Source organism: Argiope bruennichi, chromosome 7 (assembly GCF_947563725.1).
Source record: "Argiope bruennichi chromosome 7, qqArgBrue1.1, whole genome shotgun sequence".
Lineage (NCBI taxonomy): Eukaryota > Metazoa > Arthropoda > Arachnida > Araneae > Araneidae > Argiope > Argiope bruennichi.
The window spans coordinates 39,064,248-39,088,003 of NC_079157.1; positions in this window are offsets into that span (position 1 = coordinate 39,064,248).

Genomic DNA, 23,756 nt, shown 5'->3' on the forward strand with positions numbered 1-23,756 from the left:
TACTGGAATCAGATAAGGGCCAATCCACACACACAACATTTTTACGCGTAAATCTTGAAACGAAATTAATTTTTTCCTTATAATTGCCTATTGTTACGGTTCATCAGAGTTTGAAAGAAAGAAAAAAAGGTATGATAAAAATAGTTAGCTTCAAACAGAACAATATTACTTTTTTTATTCCAATTTATAATAATTTTTTATTCTAATGTCCTTAACTTTGCTATTTTTCGTTTGCCCTTTTTATCATGAAAATTTAATTATGTAATTTCTTTATAATACAGCATAACACTATTAGTGATCTTTGTCTATAATTATTAAATTAGGTGGCTTCCTTAAAAAGTCAATTCTTGACAAAAATTGGGAAAATATTTGATTAAATAATTTTATGTTTTATAGTGTTCTCCATAATACCGCTGATTTTCTTTACGTTGCGTTCTTTTTAGGAAAATTACAGTATTTTCCGTATTTGAGTAACCAACTTTATTTTACTTCATTGAATCTTTTAGTATTTTTTTTTATCAAAGTCTTAACTTTCATAAAACACACACACAAAAAAAAGTTGTAAATTAAGATCCAAGTACATATTTTGCTCAAATTTAGTTTAATAATTTCTCAATATATTTTGCAGCTCTCTTCTAAAAAAAATATCATAATAAACATAATATGTTATTAAGGATTAAAACAAATATTTGTTAAACATTTTCAGCTATTATAATATTTAATTATAATAGAAAAAAAAACTTTATGGTATTTTTCGTTCTCAATTCATTTTTTAAAGATTGGTTAGAGGTACAGTTTATTTCTTATTTCAGGAACTAGGTAATAATTAAACAAAATATTTGGCAAATATTGAACAAATAATTTAAAAATCTTTTAACTACAAGATATTTCTGTTTCATTTCTTAGGTAAGAAAATGTTTATTTAAACTTCAAAGCAGGTTTTTTTCTTACTAATATATTTTTGTTTCATAGGGTATTTTTTAAATCTATTTTATGTAAATATACGTATTTGTGTAAAATATCAGTTTATCTATTACCAATATATTTATACAAATATAAGTACTTTCTAATATTTTTTTAGAAAATTCATCTCGTACGTAATAACATATCTTAAGTGATATTTAAATAAAAATATACCTGTCTATGTAGGGAATATTAAAGTATTTTATAAAGTTATAAGTATTTTCTAATATTTTTCAGAAAATTCAACTCTAACGTCTTAAGGTATTTTTCAATAAACATACTTGCATATTTTACTCATTTATTAAGATATTTGAATTTACTTTCAAAGCAGAGTTTTCCTTAAATTTCTAAAATCATTGCAGAGTTTAATGGAGTTTTGTTTATTATAGTTACTGATAATGTTTTAACATGCAAGGAGATATTAACAAAATAATTTTGATTTATAAGTAGACTAGCTAATGCACCCATCGTTGATCTTGATTAGAATCATTTCGTGTTTAATACTTTTTAAGAAAATTGTAATTTTGATAAGTATCTTAATATACAAAATCCTCTTAGATTGTAATTTGTTTAATAAACATTTTTTAAAAATGAAATTAGAATATCAATTGATCCAAAGTGTTTTAAAAAACAAATAATAATTAATTTTCTTCATAAGTTATATAAATATTGGTTGTATTAATATTGAAAATTTTGTTCTTGGATTCTGGATTCTTGGATAAGCAAAACTTCAAAGAACATTTTGAGACAATTAATTAAATAGTTAATTATTCATTTATAAGAAAGCTGAAAGAACTTATTTATAATTGTTCTTGATAAAAGTTTTAATCATCTGCTTTAAATTTTTTAAAAAATTAGAAGACTATGGCAATAAATCTTCAAGTATATCTTCATTCTTCAACAATAAACAAAATATATATACTTGCTTTCAAAAGCTTCATTTTCCTTGTCTTCGTCTGGTGGCATTATGTCGGCTTTTAGACAATTTTAAGACACTTTCTAAATTCCAACAAGTGAATGCCAAAAAGTTATATAGAAAAGTTGAAAAAAAATTGTTTGATTTTTCTTTCAAAATCTTCAGATTGCCTTACTAAAGAGAACCCACAAATACACTTTTATTTTGAAATATTTCCCATTAATTTTGATTGAAATAAATAATCACAGTTCAGTGAAATTATACTCGCATTTGAAATTGAAGACCTAAAATTTCAAATTTTAAGATGAGGTAAATATATTTTTATAGGGGTAAGACTGCAAAATTAATAGGGAAAAAAGGCAAGATTTTGATTATTTGACTTTTTTATATTTTATTTGTAAAAGTGAATAATATTCATTTTATATCTTGTATGACGTAATAAATTTACAAAATTTGGTTGAAGTTGTTCAACCAAACTTACCTATGACTTACAACATGTTGGCCTAGTTGTTCAGAAGATGATTTGGAAAAGGAATAAATTCTAATATACAGAGTCACAATGATTTTTATTTATATCAATAAAGATTTTCATCATATAATCAGATTTTGATATTTAATACAATGTCAATTTCTTATGTATTTTCACTTATTATTAAATAGGAAAAAAAGCCTTCCTTTTTACAAGCATAATATTGAAATCTTATTTTTTATATCAATTACGCTTGTTATATAAGTCCGAATACACGTCAGTTATTTTAAATAAGCAGACAAATAGAATATTTTGAAATATGATAAACATAAGAGTCACAAACATATTGAAAAGGATAATATTACCTTACTTCATAACTTATATGATGGAATTACAACACTTGGTGAATAATTCCGTTTATTAAACGTTCTTGAAGTATTTTATTAGCTAATCTTGCTAATCTCATTTTAGTCATAAATATAAGAATTCAAATATTTTACTATTCTAAATTGAGAAAAAAATTTCCTCGTTTGAAGTTGACTAAAATGTTTAATATTTTATATCTCCTTTTTTCGCTGCCTTGCTATTTTTTAACTATAACAATTTAAAATACTGTTAAATTGTTAATTGTTGAGACGCTCTTTATGTTCCAATTAATCATGCATATTTAAATTAAATGAAACAATATGATTTAGGTTATTTTTCTAATTATGTTTGTTAATATAAATACTTTTCTTCCTATTGTAGAAATTTAAACCTTTGATTTAAAAAAATAGCCATTACCGAATTTAGATAAAAAAGGCATTGAACTAATTATGTAACTGGTATTTGATTTTTTTTTCTACTGAATTTCTCTATTCCTTTGGGGAGACATTTTTTTTTGATAAGAACAAAATGCAAAAAAGAAAAAAAAAATAGTGTTATTTAATTTCCCCAAATATTATTGCTTTAATTCAAACTAGGAATTTTTCTTTCTTTTTTAAAAAATCAGAAATAGATAGGACTTTTAAATGAACTAATAAATTTCAAATTAAAATTTAACGAAATTTATTACAGTAATAATATATGCTTATATTGAAAAGCAAAAATTTACTTTTCAGCAGTTCTTTCTTTAAATCATATTTTGTTTCTTTTAATGAAATTTTGATGCGAGATATGATGTTTTAAAATAATAGAAAAAAAATATTTAATCGTATACAATTCTGTCAAAATATTTTGACCTGAAAGGGCACACTTATATTTACCCTCTATCAATTAAATTAAAGAGAAGTTATTATTTCTGAGAGAATTCAACTAATTTGACTTGGCATGATTCCCAATTTTTTCCCAAACTCAATGTTCTCCAATAAGAATATTTCTCATTAGCATAGTTCTTTGATTATACTTTTAAAAAAAAGTTGAACGGTGAATGTCCTTAAATAAACGTATTAAGTATAGTATCGCATTCTCTTATATTGCATACTTTTAAACAACAATTAAAATCTGTGAAGGTCTTACCATTAGAGATCTTAGTTTATGCGATTCTTCCAAGCATTGTGAGAGAGCATGGAATTTTACAGAAAATTCTGCATGATTCAGTTTATAAGAGAGATAGAACTAAAATTCTTGTATTTATCAGAACCTTTTTATTTTGCTCCAAAATCGGCAAATTTGTTGAGAAAGACGAGGTGAGTTGATCTGATACCTTTTCAATATGAGTCTAACTGATCTGGAAAATTGGAAAAAATTATTACAGATTTATAACAATATTTTTAACTGTCTTATGATTAGTTTACTGAAAATAAACTGAATAATAATTATTATTAGATTACTGTTTTTGCTTTCTTCCTTTGCAATCCTTATTTTTCTTTAGAATTCCTAGTTAGACCTATAAAAATTTTTAATATTATGTACGATATAAAGAATATTATATACGATACGTTAAAACTAGAATGAATCATGCTTTAACCCTTTCTAAGGCCGTGGGACGTATAATTCCCACCAAATTTATCAATCTTTGTATGGAATTATGTAGGTTGGCATAAGTTCCGACAAATTTTTTTTTAGAAAGACAGAAACTTAGATGCTTCAGTTTTTTATCTCACACAAAATGATGTGTCTTGGTTTGTTACTTAATTATTAATTAACCAAATTAATAAATTAATCAAATTAAATTTATCTAATAAGCTAAATGAATCCCTTTTCTTATTCTAATTTCAAGCCTAAAAATATTTTAACATAATATGGCTAGAAAAAAAATGGCCCTTTAAAGGATTAAAACATGCAAATTTTTATTTATAAAGTGGAATGAAGGATACGTACATAGTAGAATGGATGATAAATATAACGAATGAATACATGAATGATACATTTGAATGAATACAATAAGCGAAAACGAATGAATACTATAAACAAATATGAATGAATACAATAAATACAATACGAATGAATATAATGGATACAATATGAATGAATACAATGAACGATAAATTCAATGAACAAGGAATACAATGAGAGAATGCGAATGAGTACAATACGAATGATTACAATGAATGATACATACGTCAATGAACAAAGAGTACAATGAACAATACATACGTCAATGACACAAGGAATACAATGCACGATACCTACGTCAGTGAACAAAGAATACAATGAACGATACATAGAAACAGATATATAGTAAAATGAACTATGTGATTTATTTATAAAGTAGAATTAAGAGTGGAGTGAACGACACGATTCATTTATAAAGTAGAATTAAAAGTAGAATGGATGATACGATTTATTTATAAAGTAGAATTAAAAGTAGAATGAACGATACGATTTATTTATAACATAGAATTAAAAGTAGAAAAAAACTATACAATTTATTTATGAAGTAGAATTAAAAGTAGAAAAAACTATACGATTTATATATGAAGTAGAATTAAAAAGGGAATGAACAATACTATATATGATATAAATAATGTTATGCACGATGCATTAAAAGTAGAATGAATCATATTTTAAAAAATGCTACTTTTTAGACATGAATTGTGTCTTTTTTTGAAATCTAAAATTCTGCCTTTACTTTAGTAGTCTCTATTCCTTTCAGATCATTATGCGTCTCATAGTGATTTTTGATTGAATGTTCCAATTCATTAATATAAGTGTTCATGCAAATTTGTACAAATCCCTCAATAAGTCTCCTTCTGACATATATATGGCAAACTGCAGGCATATTGGCATAATGGTTTTGGAAATTGCAGACATTCAAACAATACTGGTCAATATTTCATGACATTATGACAGTTAATTTACAAGTTATAATGGTTGTAATGATCCCAGTTTTATAACAATGGATAAATAATTTCAAAACAATAGATAAAAATAATTTCTTGTATTGACAAAACATTGCTATTTGATCTAGAAATATACTCTTGAAGTGACTTAATAAGTGTTATGGAGACTCTTATCCGGATAATTGATTAGCACTGAGTAGTAAGCTCAATTTAAAAGCGGTGACACAAATACTGGTATTATTAAACACTCTCGTTGTCCAAATTAGGCGATTGATCCAGAATACAACACTGTTTTAAATACCATAAAATAAAGTTTCGTGAGATAGATAACACATTTAAAATATTAGAAGGCAATGTATATGCAATTTTGCACGTCCATTTGAGGATTTATATGTTGCTTTCGACCAGACTAAAAGCAACAACGCTTCGATGGTTCAAAATGCTGTTTAAGCTCAAGGAAAAAGGTTTGTTGAAATAATGATTCATTACTACATAACTTCATTAAAAACTCGTCAGCTGAGAGGACAGCAGTTATTAAAGCCATGCAAAACATTCAAAAAAGGAAATTTCAGCTATCAAGTTTATGACATCCATATTTTAGGATGCGTATGCTATATTGTTCATAAATTATCTTAAGAAAGGTAAAGATATCAATAATGAATATTACATGGCATTACTGGATTCAATGAGTGTAGAAATTAAGAAAGATGATCTCTTAATCCAAAGAAAAAAGTTCTATTTCTCTAAGACAATGATCTTTGTCACAAATCTATGAAAAATGGTGTTAAATTAAATGAATTACACTTCGAGTTACTTCCTCACCCAGCTTTCTCATTCACTTGGAATTGCTTACTCATCCAGCTTTCTCATTCACTTGGAAATGCTTACTCATCCAGCTTTCTCACTCACTTAGAATTACTTCCTCACCCAACTACCTCATTCACTTGGAATTGCTTACTTATCCAGCTTTCTCATTCACTTCGAATTATTTACTCACCCAGCTTTCTCACTCACTTGGAATTACTTCTTCATGCAGCTTCCTCATTCACTGGAATTGCTTACTCATCCAACTTACTCATTCACTTCGAATTACTTCCTCACTCACTTCGAATTGCCTCCTCATCCAGCTCCCACTGACTGTTGACATTTTGCAGATGCCAAAAAATATTTTATAGGGGAAAAATTTGGATAAAATGAATTAGTGATTGCCGGAAACTAGATCTATTTTAAGAGCAAAAACAAAAAATGGTATCGAAAAGCTAGAGAAGTGGTGAATGAATGTATATCTTTTGTAGGAGAGTGTGCTGATAAAGAATGAATTTCTAGAAAAAATATTTTTTTAATTAGATAGGGAATTTATTGATAGATGCGTTATGCCATCGAGTTTATATCAAAGTGTGTCATTGAATTTTTCTTTAAATTAATTACCTTAATATTATTTTTAGAATGCTGCGTAATGGATTGAAATCTATGTTCACCTAAGTGAAAATTCCGACAGTATATCCAAACTGTTAAAATGCATATAAATCATGATCAAATTTATGAGGCTTATGATTATTTACCATACATTAAATTATCATAAGTAACCATAAAAGTCTTATTAAGAAACATTTAAAAAAATTCTTATTCTTAATTTGCATAACAGTTTCAAAAACGCACTTTTTCCTTTCTTACATTATAAGTGTTCCTTGAAATTAAGTATTTCCATTAAAAGGATATCGTTTCAACCAAAAGATTTATTTTGCTCTTTAACCAAACTTTCTTTCAAAAAGAATTTAAAAAAAGATACGGATTTTAAGGACTTTTAAAATAAATAATTAACAGATTAGCTCTGTATATATTTAAAACTGTTGAAAAGAGAATTCAATTTTGATGTAAAATCTTAAGAGAAAATAATTTATAGCGTTTCCTTTCAACTCATTTTAAAGATAATCTTGAAACGCACTTGCGTTTAATTCTTTTAAAGCCATGCAGTATTAAGAAAAGGTATGCATCATAAAAGATGAAAAGAGTAAGTGAAAATTTCATACTAATATTAAATACGAAAGAATTAAATTATCTTTTTGAAAATGCTAGAAAATTGCTAATGGCCATCCTAAAATATTTATTTTTTCATAATTCTCGCTCGAGAATTTTTTTCAGTAGTTCGTTTGGTAAGAAGATAATAATGTTTTAAATTTTTACAAAAGACTTTCTGCACTTTTTTGGTTTGAATGCAATTCTGAAATATAAAAGAAAATAATAAATATATTTTCATTTCAATGAAATTACCGTGTTTATCATTTTACGCCACAATTATTATTCATGTGAGAGAGAATTTTTTATATGTTAAAAGTATCTTTATCGTTTCAGAGATAAATAATTCTGTTTCATTTTTAGAAGTTTTACGTAAGTATTCATCGCATTTTCGAGAAAGGGAAGTGGAATCGAATATTAAAGGAAACAATACATTTGCATATGAAAAGGAAATGAGGATGTATTTATGAAAGCTAGGGTGAAAGACAAAATCTGTTCTTTTATTAGTTCAATTACTTTCTAAATGAATCTAATAGATCTAAATGGATTCAATTTTCTTTCATCACTGAATATATAAAGCTCAAAATCTTCTTATGTTTTCCTTAATTTTCATTAAAGTATATTATTACTAATTTTATTATTTCATTAATTATTTTGTATTCAATTTTGTTAAAATATCGTATTTAATAATATACACTTTTAGCGATCATCTAGTTTGCTATAGATTAACTATAGATAAAATCTTCAATTAAATATTTTAAGTACCATGCTATAAATAACAACGTATTTGTAAATATCAGAGCTTGTCAAAAGCTTTACACCTTTTTGCTCTATGCCTTTCTAATTTTCAGTCATCTCACCTTAAATTCGAAATTTCATTAAATGGAAGATAATTACATTTCATTTTAAACAAAACCTTATTTAATTAAAACGATTTAAAAAGAACAAATTTCGGAAATGTTTTATTATTGCTTGTTAATTAATAGAAACAATAACTGTAAGTATAAAAATAATCTAAAATTCTTTAAAACTATAACTTATGCTACAACCCACTCAACATAGAAAAAAACAAGCAATGACTATATTTTGATCAATAGAAATATGAAATTTAGTTTTATTAATGCCCCGATTTAAAGCAACATTTGTGCTGTTTTGGGACGGACTTCGTAATTTTGAACAGCAGTCAGATGACGAGGACGACACCTGAGTTGCCCCCACAACAAACTTTCACACCATACCAGTGAGAAGACGATTGGCCCCGATGGATTTAACTTGCACCAGGCCCATTTACACGACGGTTTTTCGGTGAAATAAGGTCTCAAACCAGAAACGCTTCGGTTCCGAAACCAAGACCTTAGCACCAGGCCGCCTCAGCCACACGTGAATGTTAAGAAATCCCAGAATGGGACATTAGTGTAAGTAATGGAAGGATTTAAGTTTTTCATTAGCAATGAAATATACTGTTCTAAATTAAGAATAAAATAGTTTAAAAAAACGAATGAAAAAAAATGGACCTCAAAGTCTAATTGAATTTGTTTTCATTTGTTATTTTCTAAATATCTAACTTTTTTAACACACTATTTCTTGATTTGAACACATATCAATATAAATATCGAAATATTAAAATCCATGTTATTCCAGAAGATGTAACTTAATTTTGATTTATTTAGGTTGAATAATTCAGTTTTCCTCATCTAATTTAATTTCATGATGATCAAATCTTGTATTCGAAAACAAGCCTAAAGCTTGCCTTTTATACAGTTTATTAATATCACAGAATTCGTTTTTATTTAATTATTTATATTGCTTTTACTAGCCTGATTTATCTTAGCAATTTGTTGACAGAGCTCTGAAGTAAAACTACCAAAAAACGTCACTTGTCTGAGGGAAGTTAACATGACAAATAGCAGAATTTATATAGCATTTGTTAAAAATATAGTATTTAGGAACATTTTCAGGACTATTTATTTTCCTTTAGATAAAAAAAAAATACGAATGTAGAAATATAAGGTAGAATTATCAACACACGCTTTATTCAAATTTGATCAATTTTTGACAGAATATCTGTGAACAGTCAGGAATTTGAAATATAAGAGGACTAATTTTTACCGTTTCCTGCTTGAAGAATGCTGCCATCAATGATTCGAAAAGGAGTTTAATGTTTTGTTGAATTGCCTCATTAGGACTATAGAACAGGATTGTCTGAATATTCACAAATCAAAGATTTAACATAGTTATCTAATACTACAGGGCATTGCTTGGGAATATAGCATACTTTGTTTGCTACGAAACACTTGATCTAGCTGATGAACAAGATATTCTGTTGAGACAGTTTTGATTTCTTATACAATTTCAGGGAGAAAGTAGATTAAAGTCAAGCCATTTTCATGTATTCCTTGAGGAATATTATTAATATTAATTCCACACGAATAAGGAACCATTTCCATCATTTTTTGAAAGAAAGAAGATGAAATAGGAATGTCTGAATATTCACCTACCAGAGTTGTAATCCAGTAAGGTAGTACATGAGGTCATTGTTTGGGAATCTACCATTCTCTGTTTGCTACGAAACACTTGATCTAGCTGATGAACAAGATATTCTGTTGAGACAGTTTTGATTTCTTATACAATTTCAGGGAGAAAGTAGATTAAAGTCAAGCCATTTTCATATATTCCTTGAGGAATATTATTAATATTAATTCCACACGAATAAGGAACCATCTCCATCATTGTTTGAAAGAAAGGAGATGGAATAGGAATGTCTGAATATTCACCTACCAGAGTTGTAATCCAGTAAGGTAGTACATGAGGCCATTGTTTGGGAATCTACCATTCTCTGTTTGCTACGAAACACTTGATCTAGCTGATGAACAAGATATTCTGTTGAGACAGTTTTGATTTCTTATACAATTTCAGGGAGAAAGTAGATTAAAGTCAAGCCATTTTCATATATTCCTTGAGGAATATTATTAATATTAATTCCACACGAATAAGGAGCCATCTCCATCATTGTTTGAAAGAAAGGAGATGGAATAGGAATGTCTGAATATTCACCTACCAGAGTTGTAATCCAGTAAGGTAGTACATGAGGCCATTGTTTGGGAATCTACCATTCTCTGTTTGCTACGAAACACTTGATCTAGCTGATGAACAAGATATTCTGTTGAGACAGTTTTGATTTCTTATACAATTTCAGGGAGAAAGTAGATTAAAGTCAAGCCATTTTCATATATTCCTTGAGGAATATTATTAATATTAATTCCACACGAATAAGGAACCATCTCCATCATTGTTTGAAAGAAAGGAGATGGAATAGGAATGTCTGAATATTCACCTACCAGAGTTGTAATCCAGTAAGGTAGTACATGAGGCCATTGTTTGGGAATCTACCATTCTCTGTTTGCTACGAAACACTTGATCTAGCTGATGAACAAGATATTCTGTTGAGACAGTTTTGATTTCTTATACAATTTCAGGGAGAAAGTAGATTAAAGTCAAGCCATTTTCATATATTCCTTGAGGAATATTATTAATATTAATTCCACACGAATAAGGAACCATCTCCATCATTGTTTGAAAGAAAGGAGATGGAATAGGAATGTCTGAATATTCACCTACCAGAGTTGTAATCCAGTAAGGTAGTACATGAGGCCATTGTTTGGGAATCTACCATTCTCTGTTTGCTACGAAACACTTGATCTAGCTGATGAACAAGATATTCTGTTGAGACAGTTTTGATTTCTTATACAATTTCAGGGAGAAAGTAGATTAAAGTCAAGCCATTTTCATATATTCCTTGAGGAATATTATTAATATTAATTCCACACGAATAAGGAACCATCTCCATCATTGTTTGAAAGAAAGGAGATGGAATAGGAATGTCTGAATATTCACCTACCAGAGTTGTAGTCCAGTAAGGTAGTACATGAGGCCATTGTTTGGGAATCCAGCATTCTCTGTTTGCTTCGAAACTCTTGATCTAACCGTTGAACAAGATATTCTGTTGAGACAGTTTTAATTTCTTATATACTTTCTGGGAGAAAGTAAAGTCAAGCCATTTTCATCTATTCCTTGAAGAATATTATTAATTCCACACGCATAAGGAACCATCTCCATCATTTTTTGAAAGAAAGGAGATGCAATAGGAATATCTGAAAATTCTCCTACCAAAGTTGTAATCCAGTAAGCTTGCACGTGAGGCCATTGCTTGGGAATCTAGCATTCTCTTTTTGCTTCGAAACTCTTGATCTAGCCGTTGAGCAAGATATTCTGTTGAGTCAGTTTTGATTTCTTACATAATTTCAGGGTGAAAGTAGATTAAAATCAAGCTATTTTTATATTTTCCTGGAATTGATGATATGGATACGATTCCGAAATATTAATTCCGCATTAACGGGAAACCATCTCACAATACTGGTGGGAACTTTTTAAGAAAAAAAGATCTAGGAGAATTGATCCATTTATATGACAATTGCCCGTAACTTCACTGCAATTTTGTAGAAAAATAACAATGTTCGCACAAAATTTTGATATTAATTCTGTCTTGTGTTCTAATTTTATCTCTTTTTCTTGTTTCATTTTAGTGAAAAAAAATACGGTCATCGTATTAAATCGCTTAATATCAAAGAACATTTTATATCTGTATTGTAGAAATTTTGTATTGTACATTTTGTACTTTTTAGTAAGATTATATATATGATGAAAAGATTCTCGTTTCTAGGTTATTTTGTAGTTATTTTTTTTCCCTCAAACCGCAACAGAGTGATTATCTTGTACAATTCTAAGTTTCAAAATGTATAAATGTATACTTACACATTTTGCTATTTTCAGATTTTAATTAAGCTGTATAAGTTGTTGACCACACTCTGCTATAAATAAATGGACTTGTTTATTGTATGAAAGCTTATCAATTTTTGAATGTTTGGTGAAAATCGAAATTATTGTCAAATAATGCATCATTTTAAATTCGAATCTTAAATTCTTTGTTCGAAATCAACATTTAATTTTTTTTTATTATTGCTAATTCTTTCTTTGATTCTAATTAAGTGCTGTATTTTAATTTGAATATTTAACAAAAATTATGTCTTCTTTTGTTCCTTAAGCACATAGAACAAGTAAACAAACAATGCTGAAACATTTGAAGCTATTTTGCATTGAAAAGAAACTTGGTCTCTGCATGAACATATTGAGAAATAAACATGAATAAACTTTCGTTCATCAGATTATTACGGTGATACATCGTTTTATAGACGTAAAATATTTATTTCTAAAGAACGACAATAAATAAAGAAATACATGAGACACTGCTGAATAGGAAGGTTAATTTATGCATACAGCATGAACAATTGTTACGCTAATTATGCATTCAGCATAGCCTCCATCGTAATGTTAATTTATGCATTCAGCATGGCCTCCATCTGTAATGTTAATTTATGCATTCAGCATGGCCTCCATCTGTAATGTTAATTTATGCATTCAGCATGGCCCCCATCTGTAATGTGAATTTATGCATTCAGCATGACCTCCATATGTTATGCTAATTTAGGCATTTAGCGTGACCTCCATATGTTATGGTAATTTAGGCATTCAGCATGACCTCCATATGTTATGCTAATTTAGGCATTCAGCATGATTTCCATTTGTTATGTAATAAACATCCATTTTTCATGTTCATTTCCAATAGTCGATACTGAATTACTGTACTCATTGCTACCAAATTCCGTAAATCGAAAAGCTTGAAGAATAATAGACATAGATAATACAAAGACATTGTCTTTTGTGTATCGCCATAGATTAGGCTACATGTCATAGGATTACATAGGATCTAAATTTTCATCTGATGCTTGAGAATGGCCATTTATTCTCACTCTTCGTATGGAGTTTATGAATTTTTCTTACGAACTGTTTACATACTTATGACAAGTTTGGTCATTTTTTAACTTACAACAAAATGCATTTTCCACTGCAATAATAAATTAACTTTTCATATATTACAGATTTGAAATAACTTTTTCTGTAATATCACTATTTTTTATAATCATTTCCTTCCGGATTGCCTTTCTTTTTTTAAATAATTTTCTGAATTTTCCTAAGAATTCCCATTTTTGCTGACACGTATATGTAGTATAGAGAAAGAATAGTAATCAACGAAAAATTCGAACTCGAGATTTCGACGAATCTCCAAGTTTTAGACCTCCCTTAACCAGAAAAACATATTTTTGGAACATGTCTGTGTGTCTGTAACAATGATAAGACAAAAACGCTGTGAGCTAGAAAGATAAAATTTAGTATCCGATCGTTACATTAAATTTGTATATTTCCATCAAATTTTGTGCAAAATCCCTTTAGAGGAAGCATGTATATCAATTATTCGAATGCAATTTATAAACATAACTACAAAGCGAAGAGAGCTATGTAGATAAGATTCGGTACATAGATTTAATATCTATAGTATAGACACCTTTCAAATTTTGAACCATATCCAATGAGGTTTGACCGTACAACGGTTTGTACTTCCAGAAACACATGAACACGATAACAAAAACCTGTAATCAATTAATATATTAAATTTTATATGGGAATTTGTAACTACAAGTGTAGGTTTTCTAAAATTAAATTTTGGTTTTAATCGGCTTGGAAAAATACGTCTAAATCACAAATTTGATTTTCTCTTGTTATTAAACATATGCCAAGATTAATCGCCAAATAACTCGCCAAAGTTGACAGGATAGATTCAATAAAATTTCTAAATTCAAGCCAAAGGTTAATATTTCATAACTATTTTAGGCCAGCGCCATGCAAGGCGTTATTAGAGCACCTTTATTAGAGAAAATGCCAGAAAGTATTACGAAGACAACTACCACTGGTTTATAATAATTTTCATCATTTTTTTAAGAATTGCCATTTTTTTGTTTATAAATAAACAAAAATATTTCTTGTTTCGGTACTTTGCGAATGCATCATAAAGCTTTCACTTTCCCCCTGCAAGCTATATGGAGCTATATATCCCTTGGAACATTGATTGAAAAATATCTTTATTATTACTATGGTCTTTCTAATAACATATTTATTAGATTCCTTTATGATTGATATTTGTTAAAACAAGGACGGATTTTCCGCTGACCCATTCACATATTTAAGATGATAAATTGATAAATGTTTCTTAAAGAATTAATCCTTACTTGTTTTAGAACACGAAAACATCTATCCATCCATTATGCACATTCTCTTTCATTGGATTTTCTGTCATTCATCTTGACAAATTAACAGAGAGGAAAAAGAGAGAAAAGATTAAATCACTTATAGCTAGTAGTTTTGAATGGAAGAAAAGTTGAGTGAGGCGTCACAACTTTTTATCCGAGAAACAAACGAGACGATGGAAAAAATAAACTGTTTTCGAGGAATAATATATTATAAAATAAAAGAATATTTATTGAAAGTTAGATCAAAATAATTACGTAAATCCTCCAAAATTGCGGATGAAATATAATGATTAATCAGAGTTCTATATTTGAAAAGTTGCTATTAGATTAATTTAATTTTGAAAGGTAAATTCTACAGGGAGACTTAATTTAAATAGATAATCAAATTTGTTGACCTGATGATTCCAAGTTCAAGACACCATTTATGTTGAGACGAGGATTCCAGGTTCGAGGCTCCAATTATGTTGATTCGACGACTCCAGGTTCGAGGCACCATTCCGCCGAAGAACTGTTGTGTTCGCGGGTCTGGTGCACGTTAAATTCGTCGGAGCCAAACGTACTACCGCAGGTGTGGTGGGAAAGTTTGGAGAGCTAGGTGCTAACTCAGGTGCCTCGTCAACAGCCCGTGGTTAAAAGTTAAGCAATCCGTCCCAAATTAGCCAAAGCGTTCCATAAGACGTTAATGTAACGAAAGTAAATTTATGTTGCTTAATATAAATCTAAAGTTTATATTGGCTATAGTTAATTATAACATAAATATAATATCTAAATGAATTTATTTGCTGAGTGAGAGATGAAAGCAGCAAAATATAGGTTAACGCAATATCCTATTGGGCATAAAGCCTATAGGCCATTGAAAGTATTGCATTTCCGAATTTAGGAATCAATTTATTTAATTGTTTATTTACTTACTAGATTTGATTTATTATTAATTTTTTGGCTCTGAGGATTTTTTTTTTTAATTTTGTATTTGAGGGGAATAAGGTAGAATGATTTTTTCTGCTTCGACGAATTTTTGTTTATATATATGATTTTATATTATTGTTATTTGTTTATATATATATATATATATATATATATATATATATATATATATATATATATATATATATATATATATATATATATATACGACAACCTTCTGAAGAGATATAAGTTCTGAATTCATTCCTACATACTCTCTTTCTTTCTCATGTGTCTTCCTTGTTTTGAAGGAATGAAAGATAATGAATATCTTATTCATTCTCTTTCCAAAGACTCGTTCCCAATTTAACCCGTTACAAATCATTTTCCAGAAGTTTTATTTCATATCTATGTTGAAGTCTGAGGAAACAAGCGGTAATTAGCGAGATTAAGTGAATTTTATTTCGATAATATTGCCACATTGAAGTAGGACAGTCGAATCTCCATGGCCGATTGGCCATGCTACTGGTCTCATGAGCAAGAAACCTGGGTTCGAATCCCGCTAGAGACAATGCGATTAATAGTATATGTAAATACTTAATTCCTTGGCTTTATGTTTTCCCTTATTTCATGTTCCAGAAGATACTGGACATTTCTTTAGTTTCCCAGACAAGTGTTCAGGACTTTTCTTACTGTCTCCAGAAGAGTATTCTGGAACTTTCTCTGCTTGTATAAAAGCAGAAGACCTGTCAGTCACTGTGTTCTGAGTTGAGTTAATAAATTGGTTTAGCTCTACCTCTTGTGTGTGCCATTCAGTTTTATACTATAGCATCTACGTGACAATATTAATTATGACTATGATAAGTATGAATAATTACATTCATTTTGAATAATTGACAAATGATCATATTGGCCATAGCATAATTCTCCGACAGTTTGTAATTTTCAATTCATATGAAACAGATTGGTACATTTGCCGAGATATTTGCGAAGATGCTGAATAGTATATTTTTAGCAATTTTTTAATTTAGTTTTTAACTTTTCTGTAATGTGCACTTTACGAATGAAATTCGACTCACATGGAATGACAAATATAAAGGGATGTGATACACGTTCTTAGAAAATAAAACATTTATAATTCAAAAAAAGTTCGAGATTTATTCCACATTTTGGTCTTTATGAAGTAAGGAAATCAATAAACATTTAGTCTACTTCTGACCTTGGTATATACTTTGTCAAGCCGTGGCATAGAATGGGGACATTTCCTGATGTCAGCCGATGGAATGTCATGCCTATTTGTCTTCACATGATCTATTGGTAATATGCAATATATCTGAGATGATCTCAATAGCCTTATTACTCTTTGAAGCTAACTTATAGAATTCATATATTTAACGAACTGAAACAATAGGCATTGCCGCCCTTGATCAGCAGAAAAAGAATTGCAAAGGAGAGGGAAATAGAATATTGTCTACTCATTGGTGTGTTATAATTGTGCCATAAATGATTAGCATGGGATTGGAATAATTAAAGGAAATGGTAATGTGTATTGTGCGTTAGTATAGCTAGGATTTTTAATTCACCATACGGGATATCTAGATAAGTCTGCATTATTTATCAAGGCACAATTTGGCCGGCGTCCTGGCATAGGGGGAGCGCATCTTCCCAATAATCTGGACGTCCCGGGTTCGATTCCCGGTTTGGGCATGGTTGTTCTTCCTGTTCTATCTGTCAGTTGTGTGAATGTGTCCTCCTGTAAAAAAGGGTTGTGCAATCGAATGAGTGATGCGTGAGTAGTGAAGTCTTACTCTTGGCCCAAGTTGGCTCTACGATAAAAACAAGAGGCGCTCTCCCGTAGGCTTAAATCGGCTGTCTTTGAACAGCTGTCTTGTCCGTGGCAAGCGCAATAAGAAACAACAACAAGTGGAGATAGGATTTGGGATTTAGCATTGTTCGCAACTCCAATTCTATTGCAATCTGGATCGATTTATTTAGTACCTAGGGGTTAAAAGTGATATAAGACTAGAGTTCACTATCATTTTGTGTATTAGTAACTTCTGTGAGCTATTTATATTTATGAATCTCATTTTAAGATAGTCTATCTATTATTCTATTTCCTTTTTCGATTATGGAATTAGATCGATTGCGCTTTTGACTATAAACTCTGCCAACAGTGAGAAACTACACCACTGATAATCCAAATTATATCAGAACATGGGAGATTTCCCGTATATTTCCAAATATTTGGAAAAACGCAGCAAAATAAATGCATCTGTGGAGCAATTGGTATTGTTTACCCATTATTTAAACGAACATATTGAAGGCTCAGAACTAAGAAATAATCTAAAAGTTGAAAATAATGACTTAAGCTCAATACTAATGGTGCCAGAAAATACTGAATTCATGATGTTGAAAACTGACAGTTTTTTTTTTTTTTGCGAAGAATTTAAAGTTTATAAGTGTTTGCCTTTCTTCTGTTGTAGGACACACATTTGGAGGAATACAGATAATTTTGAGAAGGTTTTTTTTCAAAGTGTTGACCTGCTGATCGTAAAACAGGATGGTAAATGTAGGGGAAGATGAGGAGGAAGGAGGAGAAGGAGGAAGATCATAATTGGCCACCTGTGGCTTAGGGCGAAAACCCCGAAGAGGATGCTAGTCCGGAGAATTTGTCAGTAATATGGATGGATTATGTTAAAGACAGCAGTAGGCCATAACAAATCCTGTCGATACCGCCTTGTTCAGTGGTGGCGGGTTGGTCGGCTATATACAAGAAGAAGTGACCAACTGCATCCTTCCGATCGTAATATAAGGTATTTTATTGATTTGTATATTCAGCTTCTTCTAATATGATTGTTCTATCTCCATAAAACTCTGGCTTTTATTCTTAATGAGCATGAGTCTATCAGAGACTCATTTAAACTGTCGACCCATAAAACAACATTTGAATAAAATGGACAAAAATATGACTTTTAAGTTACAAAGATATTCATACATTTACTAATGATGGTATTGTAATGAAAAAGCTGAAAATTCTTCCAGCATCCGCAATAAATCTTGCGCAAGGTTGTGGAACGAATCAACAAACTTATGATTTGGTTTTCATAGTAATTTACAAACAGAGTCATTTACCTTTATTGCGTAATTCTTCGGGATTCTCCACTAAAAAAATTCTAATGATTTAAAATTATGAAATCTAGACGTACTTTTGAAATTTCATCGTCGGTGAATCACGTGTTCAATAAATGTTTCTTCCGAAAATATCCACGCATATCAATGGTAATACGGCGACTTGTTCTCTTGTTGAATAAAAAAAAAATATTCACTTGGATAAAATAAATGAACAATTGCCGTGGATGTTTCTAGTAACATGTTAGGTTACTGAGTTTCAATTACTGTTCTTCCAATAAAATTTGACTTTCTTACCACATCGATAATTTCACATCAAAAACAGAAACTTTTTCATATTTTTTTTTTTTTACCCAGTGCACACATATTCCTTTATAAATAAAAATAAATAAATAAAAACTGAAACTCCTGCATTTTGAATAGGTTCGACATTAAAACATCATTATTAATGTTCTTAACAGCTATATGATTTAAATAATATTTTTATATATTTTAAATCATGAAAAAATGTTATTCTTTTAATATTTTTGTTAGAACTACTAAAGCGCAAACAATAGAAGTCTATTGTAAAGTGTATTGTTGTCTATTCTGAATAAAATAAAAGTCATTGGTGTTATGCGTTTACATACGCTCTTATAGAAATCCAATCTGGTTTTATTCATTTATTTTTGAACATAGGAGAAAAATTCTGTCACCTTTTTAAAATGGTAAAGATAATTAAATTTTAGAATTAATTAAAAATTTATCGAAATTTGTAATTTTACTAGAGTAACTTCATAACAAATTACTCTACGACATTTTCTGTACTATCTTAAAACTGAAAATTTTACTTTTTTAGAATAATACTATATGCATTTTCGCATCAATTTCATTATTTTTTAAAACTTTTATAACTAATTGAATAGATACATCTGATTCTGATATAAGGATATTTATAGATGATCCGCTGCGAGTAAATTGTGAATCTCTAAATTACTTTTTGCTTAATTAATTTTAATCTACACGAATAATCACTTAAATTACTTTTGAGTTATAGGTATTTTTTTTTAATATTTTTGACAAAAGAATTATTGATTTGAAAAGAATTAAAAAGCATTTGCCTGAAAAAAATTATCAGAAATTTAGAACAGCTATAAGAAAGGCGAAAATCCCGCGATGGTAATTGATTGAAAGGACAGTTATAAGTCTGGCATAATGTTATATATTATAAAATTTTTAAATTGATTATCTCGAAATTCTCATTAAATCAAATATTCCATAGAAAACATTTTGGAATAGGTTCTCAAGAATCAATTCCATAGAAAACATTAATAAGTTCTATTAAAAATTATCCTTTGTGTAATCTGTCCAATTAATATTCTCTTTTGAATTAAAAAAACGTTTCAATCATAAAAAGATGATGTATTATTTTATTTTATGTACAAAAGTAGTTTTTAACCAAAAAAATATTAGAAATAAAGGCATTTTAGCCTCAAGCAATGTCTATACATGTGTAAGTTGCGAGAGAAAGGCAAAAGGAATTTTATTCATCAGTTCATCTGAAGATCAGTTCCCGAATGTAAGCATCTCTTGAACAGGCAGGGGAGTGAAACTTTCATTTATTGAGAAAAAAAATCATTTGGATTTATTGGAATCTAAATCCAAATCCAAATCATTTCTATGTGTAGCAGAAATTTCTTTTAATATTGTGGGGAGAGATAACGACCAGCATTAATACTTGACATATATATATTAAGAAACGACATATAATTATAATGTAATAAATGGACAAAACATTATTGAAATGATATAAAAACACACATAAAGGTAAATGAATGTGAGCTGCACATGTCACTGTCACACTGTGGAACTCTCGTCTGCAAATTTGGTCTCGAAACCATTATGTGCATTATGTGATTAATGAGGCAACATGGCGCTGTACAGAATATGAGAGCTGTTGGCAGCTCCCACAATGTTTAATCCAATCATAATCGACTTGCTTTCTTCAAGATGACAAAGTTTATTTTCTACAATTTTATTCGTTTATGGGTAACGAGATAATTTGCTGAACTATAAAAAAATATTTTATTCGGAAAAAATATTTTTTGAACAGCTGATTGTTCTAAGAAATTCTATAAACGTATTAAATCATTTATGGGTAACGAGATAATTTGCTGAACTATAAAAGAAAAAAATATTGTATTCGAAAAAATATAATTTAAACAGATGATTGTTCTAAGAAATTCTATAAACGTATTAAATCATTTATGGGTAACGAGATAATTTGCTGAACTATCAAAGAAAAAATATTTTATTCGAAAAAAAAATATTTTTTGAACAGCTGATTGTTCTAAGAAATTCTATAAACGTATTAAATCATTTATGGGTAACGAGATAATTTGCTGAACTATCAAAGAAAAAATATTTTATTCGAAAAAAAATATTTTTTGAACAGCTGATTGTTCTAAGAAATTCTATAAGCGTATTAAATCATTTATGGGTAACGAGATAATTTGCTAAACTATCAAAGAAAAAATATTTTATTCGAAAAAAAATATTTTTTGAACAGTTGATTGTTTTAAGAAATTCTATAAACGTATTAAATCATTTATGGGTAACGAGATAATTTGCTGAACTATCAAAGAAAAAATATTTTATTCGAAAAAAATATTTTTTGAACAGATGATTGTTCTAAGAAATTCTATAAGCATATTAAATCATTTATGGGTAACGAGATAATTTGCTAAACTATCAAAGAAAAAATATTGTATTCGAAAAAAATATTTTTTGAACAGATGATGTTCTAAGAAATTCTATGAACGTATTAAATCATTTATGGGTAACAAGATAATTTGCTGAACCCTAAAAGAATTTATAATTAATGCATTACATATTTTATTTGTAAATTTATATATTCTTCGTAAATAATTAATCCCTATATAATATCTTTAAAAATAATGGCATAATGGATTATTTTGAACTCAAAATGATCCGCAAAATATCATTTGGATTCTCCACTACTAGATCCTATCACTTTCAATCATTCATTTTTTAGAATAAAAAAAATATACAAAAGAATGACAGACGAAAAAGGAATAAGGTGGCCGACAATCGAATCTTTACTATTAGTGATAATGTAAAATCACTAATTCTTTTTGAACGAAGGAAAAGACTTTACTAGCATTAAAACATGTTTGCTTAAATTACTGTATCTAAGAAAAAAATTGTAACTGGGTCAGTCAAATAAACAGAAAATATAGAAATTAATTTCAACATTTTAAAAGCTATATTTGTTGAAAAATACAACAGATATTAATTTCTGGTATAGGAAGTACACTAAGATATATAATTGTAATCAATCACTAAAATATTCTACCATAACTTTGATGAATCTCAACGTTCAGACTTATATATATATATAAAATATAACTTAAAATTTATTTTCGCTATATTGATAAAATTTGGCATTTGGGCATTTCCTCAAATAAATTGTAGATTTTTATTAAATTTTTAATAAAAATCTAGCACAAGAATCTTATCTTTTTATTTATTTTCTGTTTTAACTTTTTTCTAATACAATGTTAAATCACTTTCCTCCAAATCAATATAAGTTATTATTTAATTATTTTTATTTCTCAATTATTTTATTATTTATTTCGAGATGCATTACTTAATAAAAATACATAATACTGAACTATCGAAATGTGTATTTGTATTGATTCGTGATAGGTAAAATCCCGATTCTTGCAATGCAAAATCATTTAAATAACAAAAGAAAAAAAAACTTATTTATAAATCGCAGGCATTACTCTTTTACTCTGAAATGTATTTCCATCATTAGTTTCAAAAATGTATTGCAACTGCTCTTGTGTGATGAAATACGATGACATTTTTTTTAAATATTATCATCAGCGTAACTCACTACAATAAAACTCTATCAATAAATTTCAAATTTAAAGATTCGTGGGACAGTTCAAGCGCTATATTTTAAAACTATTGGTGACATTTTAATGTGTTCTAATATACTTTATTCAAGAAGCATTTCGTGCTTCTATTTCATAAATTAATGATGCGAGGTATTATATTTCACAGAAATGTAATGCTGCTGTCATTTTACTGAGCAATATTAATCATTTTAGCAGTATCTATTCATGGAAAATGATTCTGATTTATCGAATCATTCTGCGATAAATCTTTCTTAATGATGGGCTTCAAGATATATTTAGGCAAAGAAAGTTCAGTATTCTGAGATTTCTTGAGGGGCATATTTCGATATGCAGTTTATAATAAATGGAATTTAGAAGATTTTTTCCCCCTGGATATAATAACGAAGAAAAATAATGTATGCTTGTGATATTCGAGAAGTTAGAAAAAAATATTTAAATACATTTTTTTTTCTATCTACATTTTTGCGAACAAATAATTTTCATATTTTAATGTTCTAAAGAAACATTTGAAGCACACGATTATGTAGAGCATAACGTTTTACGAGCATTTAGAAGAAAAAGGAAATAATTTTTTTCAAAGTAAAAAAAAAAAAAAAAATCTGTATGAAGCGCTGTAAATTTTAAAATTTGCCAAATTTGGCTCTTGCACTAAAAAAAACTCTTAGTGAGGAAAATGCATTGTAAATCCTATTATCGAAATTTCATCTCATAATCTATATATCGCTGGATGAAAATATCTTCAGAATATTTTTAAACAAATTTCTTTCTAGAATATTAAAGAAAATATATGTTGCCAAACAAGAGTTTTTATAAAAAAAGTATATAGTTAAAAAATAATATATATATAAAATGTAACTAGAATGTTAGAAGAAGTTTGATACTTAAAAATCTTTCATTAAAAACTTATTTCACTGAGGCAAAAATAAAAAATAAAAAAACTCTGAAATCTTCTTTTTACATATCGGGAAA